The following is a 25,083-nucleotide window of genomic DNA, read 5'->3' as shown; positions in this document are numbered from 1 at the left end:
ACGTTATTTATTATAATTACTACTTAGATGAATTATTTTGGTAATTGTTTACTAATTTGGTTATTTTTTTTTACACAGGGACGATATAGTAATAAAGAAATTTAAAATTCGAAAATTTGTATTCCTTCCTAGATAATTATATACAAATAAGGTTTTTAGATTCATGCGTGAATGGAAGTATGTAGGTGACGATCGGTGATTTTAACGGCGTGGAACGCGTTCGTTAGATATTATCATTATAAATCAATAATCTTGAAGGGTAAATATTTTTTTTTAAAAATCATATTAAAATATCGCCCATTAGCATGAAAGATAGTCATATACTTAACCAATGACATAGCTTTTAAAATAACTTCGGTTCCCAAGTAGGTCAGCACTAGACTAACACTGATCGTACTTCAGCCTCTCGAGTTCTTGAGTTCTTCCTTTTGTAGTGACAAGTTATCTTCCACTATAAAAAAAGGATGAAGGCGTGCTTATGTCTCCTGGCGTTGAATATATATCAAGAGGAATATTTTATGGGCTAGGTCAGTGACACTAATATTAACTTAGTATCCAAATGATATTAATATAGCTTTAAGATGAATAATAATCCATCCAGTTAAAATATTCAAATAGAATGGAGTCCTATCTAAAGTGACTATTTAAATGACAATAGGCTTGGAAATTTTGTTTAAGACCACTTGATTCAAGATTTGATCGTAGGATGGTTAGATTTAAATGCTATTATGTCAAATAAAAAGAGAACTATATATAATGAAGGATACATATAAAGTTCTTATCAGTATGCAATATTTTCTAAGGTTATTGATGACCGATAAGACGGAACAATAATGAATAAAACTATTGCGTTGTCGGATTTTTAAACTTCAGGCTAACACATTTTGTTTTAGTTTAAAATAATGACTAATGTAATTTTTGATCAATTCAAATTCTAATAAAATTATTTTAAATATCCATTGGAAAGATTTTAGTTTGAATTAAATGGTAGATAGCCTGCAAAGCTCCTCTTAATCTTTCTTAATATATCATATAACAATAACATATTAAAATTAGATAATATATATGATATAATGTATGTAACTCTTTCGGTTTACATACATTTTGTGGTTCAGACAAAATTGAACATGATCCAGAACCATATCACCTTCTAAGAAAAAACATTTTCCAAACTATTAGCCTTGATTGTTTTGGGTACAATTAGTCAATTTCATCAAAATATATTACGACCATAATACTAAAGATGAAACAATTAAACCCAGGTTTTTTTTATACTTAATAATGAATATTTAAATTTCATATTTATTTTTACGCAATTAGTATATTATATTTTTGCTAATATAGCAAAATTTTACTGTCACTTTCCTAAAAAAAAAAAAGTTAACGAAGAACAACATTGGCAAATCGTAGTAAGTTGAAGACAACAGAAATTCATATAAAATTCGATCTACGATTACCCATCATGAAGATGTGTTAAAGTGATTTATAGCAACCATTATTGTCATCTGACAACAGATATTCAAAGAATATTTGAAATACATATATATAATTTTATTTGTGTTAATCAATGCATATTCATATTCAGCAGCATGGGAAAATCCTGGAAACCGGAGGGGGAATTACGGAAACTGAGCGGCGAGGGTAAAGGGGATAAAGTCGGGAATTTGGATAATTTAATTAATTAATAAATAATTTTTCTCCTATTATAAAATAACATATAAAACCTTATCCTTACTGGAAATTTTATTTGTATATATTTTTTTCTGCTTTAATGTTCCTAACCTGAAATCCTGACTTTCAGTTAGTGTCGGCTTCTTCAAACGGATCAAGTAAATGGAAAAAGTGAGATTAGACCCTTCCTGAGATCGTAAACCTTCAAAATGTTCTTTACCCCTACGAGAGAAAGCTATGTCAGAGTTTATTGATTAAAAAATATTTATAAAATCCTGCCCGTGTATTTTCAAATATATTTCATAAGAAATGCTTAAAAATAAGTGATGCGGATATCTGGGAATATTTGTGTGGTCATTCCAAAACTTTTACGTCACGTTTAAACATAAACGAGAGAAGAGATGGAAAAGTGCTGGCTAATGCCGGGATGGAAGCTTCAAACGAGGCGGGAATTTTGCTGTTTTTTAACCAACCTTAAACTCGGAGGACCTTTCTTTTTCTTCTTGTGGGGATTGGAGTGGGGGTATCGGCTACCTGGAAATAGAAGCAGGTGAAATGGGGAGGATAAAGAAGGAAACGATGTCCTTTGGAGTCGCGGTACTGGAGGGCTATTTAAGTCTTAGCACTTAACGGGTTGTGGCGAATTTTTTTTCTTTCCATTTCGAATTCCCTCAACGTCGAGTCACTCACTATTTATAAAAGGAACCAGTTCCTCTATAAACCAGAGAGTTGTAGGGACATAAAAGGATCAGGTTTTATGATAAAAAATTAAGTCTAAATAATCCTTAACTTTCTTATTAGGATCTAATTGAAAATCTGAAATGTCTTATAAATCAAAAATACAATATTATTCAAACCGGGAAGGAATTATTATGATCGCATTCTGTATCTTCTAAATAAACTGGAATACAAGATACAATTAATTTTCATTTCAAATTTTTAAACTAAAAATAGAAAATAGCATTCGACTCATAAATATTAATGACAAACAATTAACATTATGCATCCTAGACTAAATTAATAAAATTATAAGTTTCTTTTGTAATGCATTAGCATATTTAATGATATACAGGTTTTCAGAAACATGTAAATCTCTCTATTCATTTATTCTAAACCGTATTATAAATTTATATTTAGTTTACCTATTTTTCAGTCGTAAATTGGATACCAAAAACTTTAATTTAGTATTTTTTTACCTAAAAAACATTCCCTCGTTGACATTATTCACTATTTGTGCATTCGATTAGTGTTGCGAAATTAGCGGTTAATTTAATCTCTGGATTTTCCTTATTGGTTATAAATAATTGTTTTACAAGATAATAATTATGTTTTATATACTTTTGGAATGATTTCAAAAATTAAAAATTACTAACGAAAATTATATACAAGGCTGTGGAAAAAACAGAATAGAAAGAAATATATTTAAAAAATTAAACAAACAAACAAAGTGAATATACTGTAAGGTAAATTTAAAAAAAATGTGTTATAAATATGGCTTGGGGTTATGAAATTAATTTTTGTTTATCAAAAAAATTATAGTTATTTTTTTTTAAATGCCGTACTGTCTAGTTCCTCTAAAGCTGGGTCCCTATTTTTTTTATAACACATTATTTTTATTCACTTTTTTATTACGGTGTTACGCAATATTTCCAACATTTCTAAGAGAATATTAGATAGTTGAATATATATTTCTAGTAACTCTAGGTTATAGGTGGGTTACGTGTTATAATCGCCACCAAACATGGGTATAAGTATTAAATGTTACTTATCACGTATTTTTTTCCGCATACATTTTTCACTAAACGATTTTTAATCTTCACACAAAAAATCTTCTATTTTTTGACTTTCGATATATTTCAAATATTAAAATAGTTTTAAAAAATTTTGAAGCCAATATTTTAAGCAAATAGTGATTTATTTTTTTCGTTTATGTATCAACATTTATTTTATTATTAGCAAAAAATATCATGAAATTAAACTAATATTTCCTAAAGGCGTTGCAAGTAACATGAAATTTAAACGTTTTGGATTTAAAATTGATTTTCCCAATACGGAATATATAAAAAATGCTATAAAATATAAATTAATTACACTAAATAATTGTTAATCAAACTTAACTAATAAATGCTTATGTAAAACATAATATCGTAAAATTTAATTGTAATAGTTTAAATACGAGCAGACAGTACTTACCTATGCGTCCAGTCGGGATGGAAGCGAAGCAACGAATGAGGAACTTGGAAGGTAACTAAATTATAGAAAGATGAATGGAGGGGAGTGGTGATGTTTTTTGTTTGTTTTGTAAAGAACTTATCTTTAATATTACTTGTATTAATTTAAATTGTTATATTGCTCCTTGAAGAAATATTAGTCATATTTCCTATTCTTTTATACAACTTATTCTTCCGTTATTTTCATTCAATGTAGCGTCATTACTTGTTTAAAGAAAATAATTCAAAACTTCTTATACTAATAAATTAATAGCTCATACAAAAAGTAATTATATTTTCTGGTGAAAACTTTTACTAACAAAAGTTTGGTATCGAAAAAATAAGAAAAATATTATTTACAATTTCTGTGATGGTTTTTCAGCTAAATATGGATCTGATTTTAATATTTTAAATTACTGTTTTCAACACCTATCAGTCCGCACAGATGAAGTTTTAAATTTTATGCTTTTTTTTTTAAATTTTGTAAAAACCACCGGGATAACGGACTTTCTTAAAAAATAATAAATTATGTGGCGACATATGACACCAATGTGTTGATATCAGAGATTGAGTTTATGTTTACAGGTGACAACACGTTGGTGCTACAGGACATGAAAATGTTAATAACAAAGTATTACACATAAGGGTTCTCAACTACCCTATAAGTGTAGGAAAAACTTCATAAAATAGATTAGATTCCTCAAGAAAATACCATTTATTTAGGTAAATAATCTTTCGATTTTCTATAATCTTCGATCGAATAAATGAAATTTCAACAAAACGAGTTGAATATAAACTTTTATCTACATTAATAATATTTATTTGAATAAAATGCAAGAAAATGTATATAAAAAATCTGGAAAACCAATCGAGGAATATATGAAGCGCCGTTTTTTCATATCTCGCCCGGTGGAAACCACAGGTGCAATTACCTCAGATTCTCTCCTTAATTAAGAATTTCCTTTTCATCTGGGTGATTCATTCCTTAAGACATTGCATCCGGGAGGTTAAATCGTTTTCTCGTAAACTAAGTAGAACAACTTTAATATTTCAGCTAAAAACGTCTCAAGAAATATTTGAAGACCACATCAAAATAATTTTCCGACTTTATTCTTGTGAAGAAAATATAACACAATAAAACTTCACTTGAACTATTACCGCTTACAGTAATAACTATTTCCCGGCGGTAGGTTCTTTTTCCTTGGTCTCGTTGTCAAAGGGCGTATTCCTATTAAACGTTGTTTTAATGAATTTTAATTAAGTTTTTTAAAAATATTTTTTAGATGTATAACGTTTTGTTTCGTTAATTTAATACAGATTGATATGGTAGTTTTAATTACTGTACCAATATTAAAAAACGTTGATAATTCTAAGTAATTTTATGTTGTTTCTTTTATTTGGATAAGATGTTCATGAATTGAAAGCTAGTTTACTTACTCAACGTTAGTTTAGGGTTCACGTTCCTAGAATAAAGTTCCTAACATTGTATTTTAAATAAGAAAAAAATTGATTTAATTAAAGAGGTATATAAATAAAAAATATGTATCCGTAATTAATCATCATAAAATTTAGTAAGAACTAAAAAATGGGAAAAAGAACGATGATTAAACGGGTTACTGACGATTTCCATGTTGTTTGAGATCAATTAATGGATTAGGAAATTACACTTTTAAAAGTAGAATAAAGATGTAAATTTAAGCTTTTGATCTAAGTATTTTTCTGTGGTTCTTGGGAGAGGGTTTTCACGAAAATCTACTATAATTTATGGAATCGTGTTGAACATAAATTATTACTCTGCCGATTTTTATTTTTGATGACTCCAATTACACAACTAGATAGAGTGAATGTTTTGAAACAAGTCGATCTCAAGATCCGGAAAATGTATTAATTTTTTTTTTAGTCCGTCCGTCTGAGCTTAAAAAATATTTCGAGCTAAAGACTTCAACGATTCATAAGTTTTATTGTTTGAATTACACAGTTGATATTCCAAGCATTTTTAGAACAATTTGAGGTGAAAATGTTGAAAAAAAAAAGTTTCTGAAAATGCAACGCTCTAAGATCTCTGCTCTACCTCTCATTCCTGGAGGGATAGAGTGGGCTCATGGATCCTTTGGTCGATGGCGATTAGTTTATTTAGCGACTGGTGATTATTTTATTTATTTATTTTTTCATGTACATAATTTGATTATGTTTATTTTCTTTATATGTTTGTATATGTATATGTATATATTTAGAGAGATATTTTATTTATTTTTATGTAATATTTTTTTTATTCTTATGTTATTTTATTTTAGTATGAATGTAATCAGTTATCACTATTACCTATTGCCCAACAACGTTGTTGGGCAGACTGTAATATTTATCAATAAATAAAAATTTGAATATGCGATTTTTTTTTTTTTTTTGTGCGAACGGCTCTACAGGTTTCCAATTTTCATGGCTCATATTCAGACCCGCAGGTTTCCTAACAAAAATTCGTAGCCCGCCTAAAACATCCGTTCAGGTACGGTCCAGCTACGAGACCTCAGGGGGTATAATTCAGGGTTAATGTAAGTTTACGAATAGCTGAATCATAACTGTAAAACTGAAGCGATACTTTTCATGAGACAACATAATTACTTATTGCGTAATCTGTTACTTAAAGATAGTCCTCATAAAGTATACATCTTTACCAATTGGGTGTGTTGAATTGAGCTTCTTAATTATATTATATTGTTTATACGAATGAACATGATATCGCTAATATTTCGAATGAATTAAAGAAAAGAAGACCTATGTAATGCGAGATTTCTCGCGGGAGTGGACTGGTGTTTATTATCTTCTCAGTTCAATTTAGTGACGCATTGAAATACATTCTTCATTTGTTTTAAATATATTTCCTTTTAATTCTGACCTTCATCAAGTCGGTCCGAAATCATCGTGTAAATAATAGGAACCAGATGTATAACGAAGTCAATTTAGTCTTAGAGTTTAAGATTCTTTGGAATGTTCCTAGTGATAAGATGGAATGTAGAGAGAAGACAAATCAGTTTTAATAAGTTATGCTGTGGTTAGAAATGTTTTCTCAATGTATTATATCAATAGTATTTATGTTCTTTCGTGGTTTTTATCTTGTTTATTCACTTAATAATGATTAAATCATGCATTTTTATATTCTCTCTACATTATATTATATTTACAATACACAAATTATAAAGGAATATACATACAATTATACATGTTTTACAGAAATTTTGTATTTTATCCAAATGTAGCCGTCACGATTTCTTTAAGTTATTGGGGGAAGAGTAAAATCTTTAAATTTCCAAACGATTTTGACGGAATCTTTCTACTTACCGAAGTTCTTGGTAGCGGAATACACGAATCAAACATTTCATCAACAATTTTTAATCAACTGATCTCTCCAAATAGCTTTTGTGAGCAATTTTGATTATAATAACCTCTTTAGAGTTAGTTTTCGTTAGTTTGAAGTAAGTAATAAATTATAAGATTTACCAACTGTCTGGTTTTTCATACCATGCTAACTTAAAAGTAAAACCAATTCGGGTTTGATTCTAGCAACGTAGAACCGATGACGGTATATCTTATACCATGGTCTCGGAAGTATCCTTAAATAAGCGATTTCCTAGACAATCGAGAACATTCTGTATGTCGACACTCCCTCCCCCCACTGAAAAGTTGGCGTGAAGGGGTTTTGATTATAAGCACGTCCTTGATTCCTTGCTAAGTTGGCGTGCAGTATCGGACAAGGGTGATAACTTTCTATAGCGGAGGTGCTGACATCTCGTGGCGACCCGGAGAGCACTTTAGGTCTCTGACCGGCTCCTAGGTGCCGCTAGCTTCGTCCGACCATTCCATTTCATTAGGGGCAATAAGCATGATTGCAAACAATTATAGCTTACAAAATGTAAGGGTGATGTAGGTCGCTGTACGGTTCGGGCTCCGTGTGGGTGGTCGCGTGGAACAGTAACCTCACACCAGTTTGAGTTGGGAACATTCTGTGTACATTTCAAGTGTTGTTTCATTATTTTCAGATTGCTAACAAATCATCTTGTAAAAGAAACATTGCTTATCATTAGGACCTCCCCATTCTCTGTAAGTTCCTCGGCAATCCTACCACTGTAAAAAACGCCTTCAGGGGATACTTATTCTTATCTTAAAATGCCATGCGGCAATAAAAGATTCGATATATATGTGTATAAATAAGTAGGGTAAGTCAATTGTATATATTTTTATTTGGTTATCAATTAAAAAAAATATATATATATATATCATTTGGAGGAATGACTAGAGCGTGTTACTAAGTAGTTAACACAGCCATTGTCATTTCCTTAAGTGAAAATAATTCACAAAACTTCGCATCGTAACATCGTATGTAATTTAAATTATATGAAATATTAGAATCATTATTAAATATTAATAAAAAAGAATGAGTAAAAAACTTTTTGAACCATATATTCGGCCAAGTCATGAAATTAAAAATTATTTTTAAATATACAACTCATATTCGTAATAATTTATTTAAAATTTTCTTTTTGCTAGAACTCTACCATATATATATAATTCGAATTATTGCATTGCATCGAATAAAATGGATTTACATGGCTGTAGGGATCAGTTACGGACGGATCCCAAAAACACTGAACCAATGGGTAAATGTCTGCACAGTACGCGTGCTATAAAAATATATTTGCTCATATCATTCGAAAACTGTTGCAAACATTGGGAAAGACATACTAGAAGAAAACTTATATTAGACGCATATATCTCACTAGAAAACTTATATTAGATGTAGGACGAATCATGGAATTTCTAAAAACTATTCGCACAAAATAGGCAACTAAACATTTTCAGTCATTCGAGACCCTTAATCATTTTCTACATTAATGGCCGGCATACAAAAAAACAATACAAGAAATATTGTTAAATGATCTAGATACAAATAAAATGACAGTATATTAAAAGAAACAGATAATAAATGTTGCATCCAAACATATTTGAAATCTATTAACAAAAATGGTTTACAGATATAGTTATGTTATAGCATATTATTAAATCATATATATTTAGCTTAATAACTATTAGCAGTAACGAAGGGATAGGGCAAACTTCATAGAATGTAGTTAATTAATATTTGGCTGTATAGAATAAACCAATGCCACCCACACAGGTAAAAAGAAAGGAAATAAAAATCTTCGGGCTCAGTAAGTTTTTATTATTATAATTATTTGTTAAATATATATTATTATATATATATTTATTAAAAATCTGCTCATTCTTAGCTGTTTTTTTTACTGAGATTATCTTTCGCATCTATGGTGTATAATTTAATATTTACAAAAGATTTATTTTTAAAGACTTACATTACTGTTAAAGATAAATTAATAAAGGTGTTTTACACATTTCTTTGACTAAGCCATAATCAAATTTTAAGTTACCTTATTATTTATAAGTATGTTATAATTAATTAATAAAAAAATGAATCCCACTTAAAAAAGAAACAACTACAGTGAGGTTCTTTGTCATAAATATTAAAACTAGTTTATTATGATCTGATAATCAAAATTAAAAAAAAAAAAATTATGAATCAAAATTTATGGAAATTACCTACCAGGCATGAAATAGTATGTAAATAAGATCTCCAATTCAGATCTATTTATTACTGCTGAGGATTCGTCCGGCGTCTATCTTAGTCAGCGTCTTGTAGGACACCGATGACTGTATAATATTTTTTTAGAAGTCGTAAAACCATTGGGTGCAAAATATGGATAGCTCACAGTGTTTACCCAGAAGGCTAACTCAAGAGACCGAAAATTCCCCTTAAAAAAGGGGTAAGAAGTAAGAAGCCCTTTTCGAAAAAAACGCTGTATAAACTTTTCGACAAATGTTCAGGAATTAGTTATAAATTTCTGAAAATACTTTATTCAATAGTGGCATAAGTATATCATAATAATTTTTAATATTATTTTCTCCATATACAATATAATTTAGAAAATTATTAAACAAATCTCAAAGTTGTTTCATAATACTGAGAAATGTCAAACTTATTTTTGTAACATTTTAAGCTCGTAAGTTTAATTACTTAGGAACAAGGAAAAGCCAAAGCACTCTAGAAACCAGAAGTGATACCATGTTTGAGCGAAATGTATTAGATATGACAGTTCGAGACTTGAAATTTTTGTGAAATCATATCTTACTGTTTTGTTTATTTCTACAACATTGAATTATTTGATTACGGTGTTGTCTCTTCTTATTTACTATTAAGGACTAATTAAACTGAGATAAAATATTATTGAATGAAAATAATTCTGTATTGATTCGAGGCCCTTAATATTTATGACAATAATAGTTCTGTATTGTTGTTTGCATTAAATACCAAGTCATGGATGGATTTTCTTGTGGTTTATTTTTTGTATTCTTGAGATATAAGAAAAAAATATATTTTCTACTTAATCGGAGTTTGTTTACAAGCGGGTTCTAAAATTAATTTATATGAAAAACATCTTATAATTAAAAAATATAGTATGTTAGTTTTTTTTTAGTTCTTTTTGCCGCTGCTATCAGATAAAAAATACTTTGATAAAAATACTGCGTGTTACTCCTAGCACAAAACGTACTTCACCATTAAATTCTAAATGACAAAGTTAATAGATTATGGTCCATATTTAAATTAATATCAGACAGCATCTGGGTGAAAAAGTCATGCCCAAAAAATTGGGCGCTTCGTGTGGCTAGTTGAATTTCTTGCAGTTCAAAATGATTTCAGGAAGAAGAATTGCTGAGTATATAGAATAGGAAATTGTAAGTTGCCAATATTATCGTATGTGATGGTTTCCCCTCATTACTATAATGTGTCTCTTATGATAGAATTTGGATCATTAAACATTTTTACTTTAAAATTCCTAACTAACCAAATTTCCCCAGACCCCGAGAATTTTCCTGCATCCCCTTTTTTTTTGGAGAACTTGTAGCACCAACATTCGTTAATTATATGTTTAATAAATATAGTATAGCAAGAACACGACGCGGTGTCATGGATTTGATTATATTTTTGATGCTTTTATATGTTTGAGTTTATGTAAGAATTTAATATTTCAGGTTTGAATAATTTACATAAATCGAACACATAATTATCCTAACTAACCAACTAAAGTCCAACTACTCCTGAAGTTTAAACATTATCAGATAAATCCAGCTCTGTTCACACACCTAAAGTCGTAAACGCAATGCTATCAATTGAGGAATGAATAGCTGTAACAGATGACTTTCAGTGTTCTACTCAAGACATGGTCATGTGATATGAACTGTGTACCGGGAATGTTCATCTAACCTAACAACAAGGGAATAAAAGTGAATGCCGGTGATTGTGATGGAAATCGGCTTCTTGGAAAAGGGGGTTTTCCACTCAAGACATCAAGGAACACAAGAGGAGTCTCCTTGGATGTATAATTATTCTGAATGTAAGACGCCACGATTTCCAAGAAACAACCAAACAATAAAACTGCTTGATTGGTTGTTTGTTGGTCGAAAAAAAACAGATTTAATTTCAGTGAATTGGATAGCATTATTTAAAAAAAAAAAAAAAAATGTAAGAGATTACATCAAAGTTAACATCTAATTTATTATTTTTCTAATAAATGTAATAAAATTTGTAATTTCGGGACAGTACAATTAAAAAAAATATGGTTCAACTACAACCCACAATGGACCTCTGATTCTGAACTTAGTAAGAAAACTTGGAAAGGTCTAGAAACATTACTTCCTTGCCAATGTAATAAAAAGATGCGTAAATTATTTCAGTTTTGTTTTACAGTTAAAATGTAAAATGGGATTGTATGTTAAGAGCTGTCCTCATTTTACTAATTCTAGGCCAGCCGCAAGAACATACTTCTAACTTATGCAAACAACTCAATGTACAGATTTTTAGAGAAAGGTGGGATACTGTACGCAAATTTCCGTAGAAATGGTAATACTTCGGTATTGGTTTTTTCATGTTTCAGGAATTGAATCCTTGAGTAAACTTTAAGAAAATTACATTGCCATAGTGCCATAGAAGTAATACAATATATTAAGTTTTTTGTATTTAATTAAAATAATTTTTAACGGGAATGAACATTTAATTCAATTAACAATGAGGCTCAAAATGAGATTTACTCGGAAGGTTATAGGAAGTTTTACTATTTTGTGCTTTTATTTTTGTAGTGCTGAATACGAATTTGAGGTTTTGTCCTCAAATTTTTTTTGGAAGCCCAATAAAACAAATCTTTTTTTTGGTCTTTCTCGAATAATACAAAAACCATGCATTTCAAAAAACAAAAACTCAGAAATATAAAAAAGCTCTCAAAACGTTCCATGATAAAAATACCAATGCCTGGAATAAATTGTGTAATAATTATTTAAGTGATTATTGTTTATTCTCAAAATATAACATGTTAGTAAATTCTTACTCTCTTTGTTATCCAGGAATATAATATACATTACAAAGAATTATATTTATGAATGTTGTTAATAACACCAATGAATCAGTATTTTATTTAGATAACTGCAAAAATGTATATAAAATACAATTGTTTATAATTGAACCGACTGAATCTTAAATTTAATAATTTCTGAATAAGATGATGATATTTTTAAAAAAATAAACCAGAATAAAAAAAAAAAATTGAAAAAATAAGGGTAATACCACCAATAGATTTGCCTTACATCCTTTGAAAAGTGAACTGAAAATATTATATATTTTTTCATTGAAATTACAAAACTTTGCGTTTCGGAATTATTACACATATTTAAGATTTCTTCGAAGGAATAAACTGCGGAGAATTATGTTTAGAATTTAAAATAATTATTATTCCTTCATTATCTAAAGTATCAGTAATTTCGCCCGTTTAGTCAACGCCAAAACCACACAGTATGGCTAAAAGGGTTTTCAGTAGTTAGCACGAATCGTGGCGTATCAGAGGCCTGATAAATCACGAAAATGAAATTTCCGCAGTTTACTTATCACTTTCATAAACACTCGTTCTTAATATGTATACATTTTTTTTGTTCATTTAAGTTCCTTGATAAAGACAAGAGTGGAATTTTTTTTTTTTTTCATGAGATCATATGAATTGTAGTTTGTATTTACACAGTTTATTTTAGAATGTGTGCAATAAATCCTTTTGAAATCGAAATGTAAGTGGGTTGAATAAGAGGGGATCTAGACTAAATTTTTCTCAAAATATTGACTGACTGAGTTATTGATAAATATTGAATTATATTTATACACATTTTTACACGTAGCGGTTGTAAATTGAGCACTATCTATTCTTGGAAAATATTTTTTAAAAATCACAATGGTGGGATAGAAGAAAAAAGTCAAAACCTCCAAAAGACACTTTTTTAACACCAAGTCAATTCAAATACAAATTTTCAATCCACTAACTTAACTGTGAAGAGTGCAGAGGTAACCTTAAAATCCTCGAAACATATGACGTTAAGAAGCCCAAAGGTTCTTTTCTAACATAGACTCAAATTCTGTTTAACGGAAGGATTATGTTAAATAAGAACATACGGAGGGCAATGGAGGAGGTTTGACGATTGGTGGTGTCTGTTTCAAACCCCATGGTTTTCAACTCGCAATTGAACTGACAAAAAATCTGTCAATGAGTAAACCAATGTTTAAGAAAGCTGCTATTGATGTTTGGTGGATACTTAGGAAAAACTTGCATAGAAATTTAACTTTTAATAAAGCTAAGTCCTATTATTTCTTTATTTTATTTATTATTATTTTTTTACATCTATTTTTTTATTATCTATAAATATGTTTTTATATGATTTAGCGTGAAAAGAAAGTAAAAATGAATAGTTATGATTTACTGTGGGCGTCCCGGACGTGGAAGTGAAATAAATTATTAAAATAGTGGAGGCGTTACTGAGAAGCGTTTAAAAGTGAGATACTTTCTTCTGAGCGGAAATCATTAAAAACTAAAAAGATATATATCAAACTTAAATATTTGCAAGCAAATATTGTTGTTTAATCTTCTACTCACCAATCTAATTTGACTGATTAAAATCTAGATTTACCTGAAACATAAAAAAAAAAAAATTAAAAAAGGAAGAAATACACTGCATATTTTTCATGTTTCTTATTAATTAAGATAATCCAAGTTATTTTATTGTTTTGAAATGAGTGTCATATTTATACACAGTAATGAATACTTTATAAGTATATGTTTAAGTTAGTTAGAGAGAAAAATATTTTAACTGGCTCAAAGTCTATGGAAGAGTATTTTCGTGTACACAACTGCGTATTTTTATTTTTTCAGTTGCTAGGGAATTCGAAACAGCGTTTTACATCTGAAGGAATCATTTGGATGTAAAACGCTTCCCCTGATTACTGTCAAAGCACTAGGCAGTATTTATAATAATAAAAATAAATCTTTCTAATTTTTTAAAGTAATTAATTATTGCATGATCGTATGATTGTATCATCAGTGATTCAAAGTGTTAGTAACCTTACAAATTCATTTACGTGTCGTTGGTTGTGCTGTGTACAGATCTGCAAAATATTCACTTAAACATAACAATATCAGTAGATACCGATAAAGATTCAGGATTTTAAATACGGGCAAATACGTTTGTAGTTGAAATATTGATAAAATGTCTAGCTGGAGATGCGATTTGTCTGATAAATTTAGACACCTACGTAGAACACGATTGGTTTTTACATACATCTGTCCAGTGATACCCATCATTGATTATTTTTGAAGCAATGCTCTTTACCCTTCGGTTCCGTGTTTATTAACATTATAAGTACGAGCCGTTCGTTACCAAGCCCTACTACCTTACACACCCATTTTGTTCCCCGCTATTCTCTGGTCAATTCGTCCTTTTTCAGTTCGAATATCTTAAGCAATAACTTATTTTCAAAACCCTAATGCCTTTTTCCCTCCTTAGTGTAAGAAGCTATGATACTATTAAATGGAATATAATCTTACTAGGAGGGATTAGACATATATCATTGAAAATATAATGATAGACAATGCGTAAGTGAATAATGTAGGAGATGGAATGAAGTGTGAATGCCAATTTCAATTTGTTCTTCCATGGAATTGTGTATATATATATATATATATATATATATATATATGCTTTGTGCTGGTTTAGATTTGAATAACTAGATTTTAGGATTTTTTCGTTATTTACTGCTACTACAACGATTACAATCTGATGCAGAATCCTTTTTAAACGTAATATACCTTTTATATATGATTCTTAATTGTAAATGAGTAAACTTTTTTTTTTTTAAATGGACGTAAAGAGAGGTTTTCTTGAAGGTGGAAGTGGTATAAACAATGCTAGAACCTTGAAGATCTTGAAGAGTGGTTGTGTCTGGAAGTCTTTGAACTGAATAATTACACGAATTTCCGGGATGGGGAGAGCAATTACGATGTTTTATACGTCCATTAATATGCACATGCAGAATTAATTCCACAGGGCATATTTCAGTCATGAAAAGTATACCATAGTAGTGATGCTATCCAGGTATCAGGTTCACAAATTTGAAGAAGATAATATATAATTCGAATTTTACTCTTAGTGAAATACTTTGTTACAGTTAATAGTAAATTGTATTCAATAAAAAGAAAAAAAATGAATAGGTTTTTCAAAATTTTTTTTTTTTTTCCGATCCCTCTAAAACAGAAATAAAGTGAATTAATAGGTGCATTACTGTCACAAGAAAAGTAATTTGTGTTGGGTTTACCTTTTACTACCTTTGGTATTTTAATGTTACCTTTTATGTTTAATGTTATATATGAGCTATCCATTCTAAAAAAGGAGCTATTTTAAGTCCGGAGGTGAGAGGCCTCCTCGTGTTGTAAAAAAAAAAATTTCTTTTTGAAAAAAGTTGCTGTAATTAAGTAATACAGCAAAATAAGATACACTAATCACTGATTAGTTCTCTACTGGCGGAGTTCCAGACGACAATATCTACAACGTGGCACTGGTCGTCGCTGTGATCCTGAAAAAATAATTCATTTGCTCAATACGATTAGGAATTCTTGTTATTCTTTATTTTTAAATGAAGAGGGTCCGGACTACTCTAGCGGAACTGTCCGAGCCACTCTAAGCTCAGACCAATACAGACCGCTAAATACTGTGGTGAAACGTTCTTCAGAATGAAATTGCAAATGGGTTCTGCTGAAACTCTTGCGAAACTGACGTTTGCAATAGGAGCACAAGAACGAATGAACAAGGGTAATAAAATCTCTTAAGCACTTGAAACAATGTGTTCTTGCACTCTTATAAAAAATTGAAATTCTAAAAATGATTCAAAGTGAGTGTAAGCATGATCGTTTTGCCTTTCATGACTCACTTGTAAAATGATTACTTCAACTTCCATATATTATTGCTGTCTGTATTATATGATGGTTGGGGGTTTGGTCAGTAAAGAGAGCTTCACTGACAACATCCCCATCTTTTCCTCAATCAATCAACATCATTATGACCTATTATTTGTTATAAAAATAATTATACAAGAAAGAAAAACACGTAACATTAATGATCAAACCTGGAAATTTAATAATCGGTAAAATACCATGTTTATAAAGTGACAATCAGTCAAACATGAACTAAAGCTCCTTTTAATAGAAAGAAATCTTGTTACTAATAATAATTAAAATAAAGGCCTGGTGAACACTTAGGTTCGATGCCGATATCACCAACTACCCACGTGTCCATTGATCCCATCAAACCCCAAATCCACTAGATCAACCATGACGCAACCCTCCCACCTAAGCTTCGGTCTACCCCTTGGACGCTTATCCGTCGAATTGTTGTTCATTAACTTTTTTTCTAAATGTGCTACTAGACTCTACAACCTCACCCATCTTACTCGTTATCATTGAATCATATTTACCTGGCGCTGTTCGCACTATTTGACGTTGTTTATCTTTTTTAGTTCACTTATTAATTCGGTCCGAATACTTTATTATATTATTATTATATGCAATATTTTATTTTCAAAACCCGTAAGCCGCTGTACTTTACTTATTATAAGAGAACAGTAGGGAAGATTAAGTTCAGTACTTTGTAAGGGAGTACTGTTACTAGACCAACGGTTGTGCAAGGAGGTGATTTGGTCAGAATCGCGCTCGACCGCCAGATTTTTACCCAATTAAAGAGGCCGGATGCACCCCAGGGGGGTTCCAGAACCCACAAGAGTTGACTCACGGCTACAGTGTAACAGAAAACAATTTTCTGCCCAGCCGGATTTGAACTCGGGTTCTTCGAGTTAGTAACCACAGGCCTTACCCCACGGCTACCCGCATTCCCCACAGGAAGGAGGATAATAGTTTTAATAATAAATTGTTGAAAATATTTACTACGAATTTTCCGTCACTTTATTTATCCAATTAGTTGGAAATTGACACGAATGCATCATTTAAAAAAAAATTAATTTCCTCACTCTACGAAAAGCAATCATTTCCTCAACTAATTTACCAAGAACCTCTGAAGTTCAAAACCCGCCGTACCAGGCAGCCTTCAAGTGTGACCGCGTTAATGACAATGGGGACACAGTTAAAGGTTATTCGCTGTCAATAAAAACAAAAGAAGACTCTCTAAACAATAGTCCGCCAGCTCTTCCTTTTGTTCATATACTTAACCGAAAGGAGGAGCGAATTGTGTTGCATTGCGGCAAATTGGTCTTCCGCGACATTATGTTGGAACTGATTGCTGATCGAAGATAGCCCTACTGGAAGGATAGTAGAATAGAAGTTTCCTCCTATCCTCTTACCAAGGACTGCATGCGCTTGTGGCAGAAATGGACGGGCAAGGTTGCTAATGAAAACTTATCTATGTATTAGCACTTAAAATTATATTATATTAATTTCAAACATCTTACGATTGTAATGTAAATGAAATAATTCATTAATTAGAAAACAAACAATAAGAGTTTCAATTGTAGAAAAATGCAATGGATCCTTTATGTATACCTCATTCGTATTTCTCTCTGGCTTAGTTATATATATAACATACGTTATTTCCTTCTGACCTATCGTCCTTTGAAGTATAGTACATTAAAGAACATATAATGTTAGGTGAGTAGATCTCATCCTTGTGCTTCCACACTGTATTCTCACATGTCCGGTCCATCTCATCCTATTTGCTTTGATACAAACAATCAATAAAGGCCTAACGAACTCTAAGGTTCGATACCGATACCACTAATTGTTCTCCACATATATCCCTCCAGTGACGCCTCTCGAAACCTTTTAACACAATCCTCACATCTACGTTTAGGTCTACCCCTCAGTTCAGTGTTTTACATTTTAGAGATCCGCTCGTTACTTTAATTTGGTACGGTTAATCTATATTTTATAAATATTTTATTGTGTACTAAAATCTCTGCTTTTTCTATTGGCTTCTTATTATCTTTCTTTAGAACACTTAATTTACGGCAATCATTTTAGTACAAGCTCGAAGTTTTCGCTACACTAGTATTTCGAGAGATTTATATATATTTCGTTCCTACAGATACAGGTTAAGAGTTAAGAAGTTTCAGATATTATCGCCCATTATTAGATTTTTTCTATTCACAGCAGAACCAAGATATATAATTCTTGACTTTAATGTTGGTACATGATCTTCTTCCTGCTTAGGACAATGTTAAGTATTTCTTTGCCTAAGAGACCAAGATTTTAAAAGTTTTCTCTATGTGCCTTATCATAAATTTAATCATGAAAACCAAAATATATGAAATGGTGGCTACAGTACATATTCAAAGAAAATTAAAATTAATGCATGGCGGAACCGAACCACACTAATTCCGACCGGACTGTCACGCTGCAGAGACCTTTGACTATATCCCCAAAAAATATATTTTTCAAAAACAAAAAGGAGCTGCTTAAATTTTCATATTAATCGGCCTAAAATAGTCTACAATACAAGAGTAATATCTGAAGAAAACAATAACATTATCAGATCTGAAGAACGTAGAACAACGTAGAAGAAAACAAAGCACTGAATCCTGTAATCACACTATCTTTAGTTTGTGGAGGTTTAGATCATATCTTTCTTCTATTCTATTCCTAAAATTTTAATTGTACATTAATTCCCACATATTATGTTTTTTTAATGTTTCTATCGCTCTTATGTTTTTATTTTATATATTTTTCTTCTTTGTGTTTCAATGTACTGTTTTTTTTGCACCTTAGTAATAATTCTCTAATCAAAATTAACTAAATCATTTTTAAGCATGTTATATGGCTATTAATAGCATGAAATCTGTAAGTTGTTTAAAAAAAGTGTTCCTCCCCTAGGGTTACTGTGGGAGGAAAATGGGTGTGTTCAAAGAAAAGAAAAAAAAAAAGGATATTTTAAAATAACTCGAGAAACGTATTTATTTTTAATAGATGAGTTTGAATGAACGATCGCAGAGTAAAATCAATCAATGAGGTTTGGGATGACAAGTAAGAATCCAAGAGCACTGTGCAGTTGATTATCACGGCAAATCACAAACATTTTGCTGCTGTTGGACAGGGGAATGGAAAATATAGCTATATCGAAAATTTATTTATTTTTTTTTTACATTCCTCTATTTTTAGAAGCGCTACATTAAATACTTTAAAGTTGAAGTTGTTCCATCATTTTAAAAATTATTTTGAATTTTAAGAAATATAAAATATTATTTCTTTACAAAATTTCGCTAAAATATCTATGAAATTATATATTTTTTTTCCAATTTTTACGTTTTATTTTTAAATATTGTTTTCGAATGATCAACTAATTTCGCAAGGGTTCGTTCTGGAAATAGATGATTATCCCAACTTGAATTTTCATACTGGTTTTAGAAAACCGTTTTCATTTGAAAACAATTTCTTGTTCTTCATTTCTTATTGTATTGAAAATGAATTTATAGAAATAATTTTCTTATTAGGTCTTTATCGTAATTCATAATATTAAATAATTAATAATTTATTATTCAGCCTGTTGTAAAATATGTTATTTTAAAACTTTCCACCTATTAATTTAATTTTAATTTTTTTTTTTGCTTTAATGAATTGATTTTTCTGTATGAAAAGCTTTTTTCAGGTTTTAATAATAACGTTTGAAGAAAGAAAAATGACTTTTAAATAAAAGTCATCGAGACGATAATGAATGGCTTATTTTTAGCTTTGAGCTCACGGTGCTATTGAGATTTATTAGTTTTCATCTCAATATAAACAAATAGTACTTCAGAGGTGAGAGGATTTGTGATTTAATGAACAAGTATTAATTTAACAACACGTTATAAATAATGACTAATTTTATTTATTTTTAATGTTTGCCGAGATTTAATTTGAATGAACCACACGTGTTCTTATTTTGATTTTTAACAAAATGTTTAAGAAATAATTCTTTGTCACCCAGAAATAAAAGTATTCAGCTTTTGGACCTAATTTCAAAATGAAAATATGGTATGTCTAGAAATGATAAGACTGAATCTATGGATACGTATTAAATTAGATACTCAGGTGCATATCGGTATAAAGATGAATTTTTTTCTGATAATGAAATTTATTTTATTTTTTTTATATTGTTCGAAGGAATATTATTGATGAAGCAATCGAAGTAAATCAATTTTTGTATTGTTTAGCTCGCGGCTTGTTCTTTTTTTATTTAAAACCGTTACCTCAACAAAATTATATCCTCACATTTCATAATTAATCTGGTATCCTAATTTAGTCTTAGGTAGAATATTTATATTTATATATTTATTTAAAAACAAACTGACAACAATAATTATTATTATGACTATTATAAAAGGATAACAGTTTAATTATGAAATGTAAGGATCTAATTATGTTAAGGTAATTGTTTTAAGTAAAATGTTTATTCTGGTATAATTGTATTATTGTATGCATATTAGGAATTGTGTTAATTTGTATAGTAGAGTATCTGATGTCGGAATGATGGGCCCGAAATGTTGTTAATGATATATTAAAATAAAGAAATTTAATAAGGAAGAGTTTTTCTCTACATTAAATTAAAAAATATTGCTATTATTCACAGCAAGTGATTTTGGTAAATGATTCATTAATTCTATTACAAAAAAATAAACATATTTTCGAAAATATAAGTCATATTTTTATTGGTTATATGAAATAAATTAATAAAGAGTGTTCAGGATAGACCTAATTTATTTTAAGTCATTAATCCTTTTCAGATGGACAGAATCCTAATTCGAAAAATTTCAAGGTTTTGGTTGGAAATTAGTTTCCGTCAAAGACATATCAAGGAGAGAATTAGCGATCGGGGTTCCCCTAATGTGGGGTATTATTCTGCCATCTTCGGCCTTTGATTGCCATCAGTCGCTTTGCCACATTGGTCGGGCTATAATCTAGGAGCAACGGCACCGCCTGGTACAAGAGATAAGATAGCTCCTTCTCCAATTACAATTAATTGCCGAAGGAAATCTAGTATAAGATGGACTTCCCCGCAAATTGCCCCGACACGACCGCCTCTAAAGCAATTCGCTTCTAATTCTGTCGTTATAACAATCAAAGTACGTGGAAGTCAGTGGGCGTCGTTAGATGTAGATGTATTTGTTTTTGTTGTGCACTCCTAAAAAAGAAAACCGTTACAGAATCCAGTTTGGCCACTCTAACCGTTTCTTACAACGCCCGTTTCGAAGTATGTCTTAGAAAACCGATAGGTAAACTATTCCTGACTTGTCATAAGTTGATTTTTTTTAACGATTCAATCGGGACATTTTTTATAATAAAAACAGGACAAAAAAAAAATTAAAATTAAGAGGAAGATTTATACCACTGTGGTTGAAAAGTCGGTTTAAAGAAAGTACATGTGTATCTTTACTTGATTGGTAATTTTTGATGAATCCGATTCTGCCTTATAAAAAAAGAGTGAACATAATTGCTCCCAAAAACGACAATGACCTTTTTAGCGACTTTTCTTGTTCATGGATTTTTCTGTTATATTCACCATTTTCAAATCCAATTATATTCTTAAAATTCCGAATTTGAGTCCTGTTAAACTACTAAAATATATCAAACTAAGATAAGAACTAGCTGGTGTTAAAGACCATTTAATATCATATTGGTATAAGGAGTTTAACAAAATCGTGTTAGAGCCGAAAATCTTTAAAAATACCAAAAACTATTATTAAAATGGCTCCCGATTATCGAGTATAGAAGTAACTGCAACAATCTAGGAATACACCTACCGTGAATACGTACTATTATAGCATTCATAAAGACACAGAGCATTTTGCGAGATTAACTTATTTGGACCCAGTGGAAAACTTATATTTCCAATGAAAATTCAGAATACAAAATTTTTGACGATCGTAATACTTCCTCTTACCTAATAATTTGTTTTTCTCATATTTCTCTCATAATTTGTGAAAGTAAAAAAAAGTGAATGTGTTCCTTTGTTTTGTAGGTATTTTGAAAATTTCCCAGATTCAATGATTCTTTAAGCAGTTAAAAATGAAGTAGCGAAATGAATGTATTTCTTATAGTTCTTATAGCTGTGATAATGAATTATAATTAAATCTTCATTCCACTTCAACTAGAAAATTAAACTGGAACAATGGAATGACTGTTTATTGCCCAAGAAGAACTTAATTTCGCTACAAAGCGCTTCATAATAGAAAATACTCCCGCTGAGAATGACTTCTCTCGTAGATTAATGTCATCTATTGTTTTTGTTTTACTGTTGTTCTTTTATGTTTCCCTATCAGCCATGTCCAAGCAGCGTGGCATCCTTGAATCGTTCGACTTCCATATAAATCCCTAACGAAGCATTCGTAACCTGGTGTCGTACATTGAATATAAGAGGCAAAAGTTTCCCCTTCACGTTCGGTCTCGAAACGGAAAATGACTTTGCAGAATTAGCGGCAGTTATCTAAGATTTAGAGAGCAATAATCCAAGAAATGGTTTTGTTTTGTTTTTTGAGCTGCGCAATTTCGTTTTCCTCTTTTTTGAAGGTGCTTTACGCCTTCCGTTGCTCAGGCAGGTAATCAAAGGACTTAAATTTACGGTCTGATGCCAAAGAAACCTGAAGTGTGGGCATAAACATATCAATTCGGAAAAGTAAATAATATTTGAATAAAAATATATTTAAAATAATGGAAAGAAAAAATCTCGCTCGTATTTTATGAAGTATATTAATTTTGGATTAATACAGAATCTAGATACTTTAAGAAAATATGATTTTTTCTTGTTTTAAATATTTCAAGAACGACGTAAATTACAGTTAAAAATATAGATTTCTTGTTGGATCAATTAAATATACTATTTAAATTCATTATTCCAGACTCATAAAATAAAAATAAAACATATATGAATTATAAACTTAATCATTTCAAATTAGGGCTCCGTAATAACGATAAATAAATACACGAAAAATATTAAAAACAATAAACATACTAAATGTAAAAATATTATTAATGGTAACCGTCACATAATTTAAAAAGAAAGTAAGAACCCAACAAAAAATACCATAAATACATCGTTACTATTTTTTATTTCTTGAAATTCACAAATATATTTAAACTAAAAACACTAGTAAATGTGATTAAAAAAAATTTTAATATTTAATATTTTTTCATTTCTGGTATAGTTATATCAATCCATTCTTATTGATTTTTTAGTTTTGGGCTTCTGAAAATTACAAATTTAAATATGATACCGATTTAATTGTATCATTATCTACTATCTATTCAGTCACTATTTTGTGAAAGATATAAGAAGCGTGGGCATCGAGTCTTAATATTGTGACTATCAAGGTTAGATTTTGAAAAATCTTCAATGTTTAGAAATATTTTATTTTGATTAAAATTAGCGATATTACGAATAAAATAAATATCCAAACTCTTAAACTTTGAATAAAATTCTTCTATACGCAATACAGAATGATACGCTTTTACTATGTTTCTGTTTACGATTGCATCGTTATACGACGCAGCTGAAGCTGAAATTAGTTCTTTATTGGGATTATCTCTGTTTGTTAAGAATTTAATTTATTTATAATTAAAAGAACAAGAATCAATTATTTTCTGTATTATACAAATGACGAATTTTCGCAACAAATTACATTCGTTGACTGACAAAGGGTTTCAGGATAAATTACATTGATACTTCAGGGCATTTGTATTAGTGACTTAGTGAAAGGAGAAGAGGAGTTAGATGAGGGACCTCCTAGTCTTATAATATAGTTAGTTTAACGTCAGGATGCACCATCATGTCTACACTTGCCATATTATAAATATCTCATCTCATTTAGTGATCTTATAATTTTTACTGCTGCAAATAAAATTCTTATTAATTTGATATACTTGATACATTGGTATTTGCTAAGCCTTAATTATCATTACCTATATAGTTTAAGAAGTAAATTGCATGAATACCTTACATTATTATCTACATAAATAATGAATTACTATTTCGAAGTGCTAATTTTAAGGTGAATAAACCACGAGTAGATCTATTTATTACGTTTCTATTAATGATTGAAGAGATTGCAATATGGAACGGTGGCGGCGGTACTGTTTCAAATCCATTCCAATTCATAACGGGCTAACAGACTCCGAGCATTGTTCTGGCCACATTTCAATATTGTTCTTGAATACACCATTAGAATAAAGGTTCAAGTAACAATGGCGCTCTAAATAGACTTAGCTGATTGTTCCTCTCCGAGATAATGTTTCATACTCTCTACTATCGTAAATCTCTTGCGGAGTTGTTGAATCGATAACCGATGAGAAAATTATTGTTATAATATTGTCAATTAATGGCGAGGTTCAATTCTCCAACAATATTTACAGTATACAAATCTTAAAGGGTTTTCTTAGCTCATTCTGTTGAACTGTCTATTCCACAGAATAGTGTTTCATTTTAGTAATGTGTCTCTAAAACATACATTAAAAAATAATAAGAACTGAATCTCATTTTGTCCCAGACCGGTATTGTTAAGTGAATATTGAAAAGCAATTCCTTTAATTAAAAATAATATTTATATATAGTTAGTTAAGAATTAGACCTTCTAAGAAATGAGACGCTGGTTTGTGGGACGGTAAGTCGCAACAGAATTTTGCAATGGAGGTAAAAGATTGTTCAAAACGAATAAACCAAAATTTTGTTTATTGAAAGATAATGAAAAAAATACTGACTTGTGAAGTTAGAATTCTGCCATTGACTCATCTACTTTTTACTG

At 30.0% G+C, this 25,083-nt stretch overlaps 1 protein-coding gene across 3 annotated transcripts in view; it reads right to left on the bottom strand.

Moving 5' to 3' along the window:
* Positions 1 to 25,083, bottom strand: part of LOC106689715 (UNC93-like protein) — a 230,167-nt gene that overhangs the window by 109,818 nt on the left and 95,266 nt on the right. Inside the window, exon 1 of one of the 3 annotated variants that reach the window (XM_067051916.1) lies at positions 3,865 to 3,883. The exons of the other annotated variants lie outside the window; for them this stretch is intronic. The gene's annotated coding sequence lies outside the window, so the exon portion shown is untranslated. Of the gene's footprint in view, positions 1 to 3,864; positions 3,884 to 25,083 lie in introns of those variants that run through there. 3 annotated transcript variants of the gene reach the window in all.

The sequence above is a fragment of the Halyomorpha halys genome, unplaced genomic scaffold (genome assembly GCF_000696795.3).
Source record: "Halyomorpha halys isolate HHAL.00 unplaced genomic scaffold, Hhal_1.1 Scaffold47.1, whole genome shotgun sequence".
Classification (NCBI taxonomy): Eukaryota; Metazoa; Arthropoda; class Insecta; order Hemiptera; family Pentatomidae; genus Halyomorpha; species Halyomorpha halys.
This window is presented reverse-complemented; position numbering and strand designations above follow the sequence as displayed.